Below are 582 nucleotides of genomic sequence, written 5' to 3'. Positions count from 1 at the left end.
TTATCCATTCACCTGTCATCGAACATTTAGGTTACTTCCACCTCTTGATTATTGTGAATAATGCTACGATGAATATAGGTACGCAAATACCTCTTCAAGATCCTGATTTAATTTATTTTGGATATATTTCCAAAAGTAGATTGCTGAATCATATGATAATTCTATTTTAATTTTTTGAGGAACCTCCATACTATTTTCCATAGTGGTTGCATCATTTTATGTTCCCACCAACAATGCGGAAGGGTTCCAAACAACAGAGAATGCTTCATGAATTTCCATGTCATCCTTGCACCAGGGCCATGCTAATCTCTGTGTCATTCCAATTTTCATACATGTGCTGCCAAAACAAGAACTAATTAAACAATTTTCGATGCAATTTTCAGAACTTATTGACAAATCCCGTGCTGTTGACAGACATTAAAAAAACAAGTCTGTATGATTTTTTTAAATGCATGTTTGAATAATTTCATTTCATTTTAAGAGGAATCAGATCAATGGTCAAGAAAGTTACCAATAGGAAGTCCTCACAGGGTGGGCCCAGACAGCAACATTAGCCTCAGCTAGGAACCTGCAAATTCTCAG

The 582-nt window shown here is 35.6% G+C and overlaps 1 non-coding gene across 1 annotated transcript; it reads right to left on the bottom strand.

Annotated features, from left to right (window-relative positions):
• Nucleotides 1-249: 249 nt before the first annotated feature.
• Nucleotides 250-353, bottom strand: LOC112204248 (U6 spliceosomal RNA). The gene has a single exon (XR_002937824.1). It is a non-coding gene; the product is annotated as a U6 spliceosomal RNA (small nuclear RNA).
• Between the last annotated feature and the right edge of the window lie 229 nt (nt 354-582).

Source organism: Pan troglodytes, chromosome 7 (assembly GCF_028858775.2).
Source record: "Pan troglodytes isolate AG18354 chromosome 7, NHGRI_mPanTro3-v2.0_pri, whole genome shotgun sequence".
NCBI lineage: Eukaryota > Metazoa > Chordata > Mammalia > Primates > Hominidae > Pan > Pan troglodytes.
The sequence above is the reverse complement of the archived record's forward strand: the minus strand, read 5'-3'. Positions and strand labels throughout refer to the sequence as shown.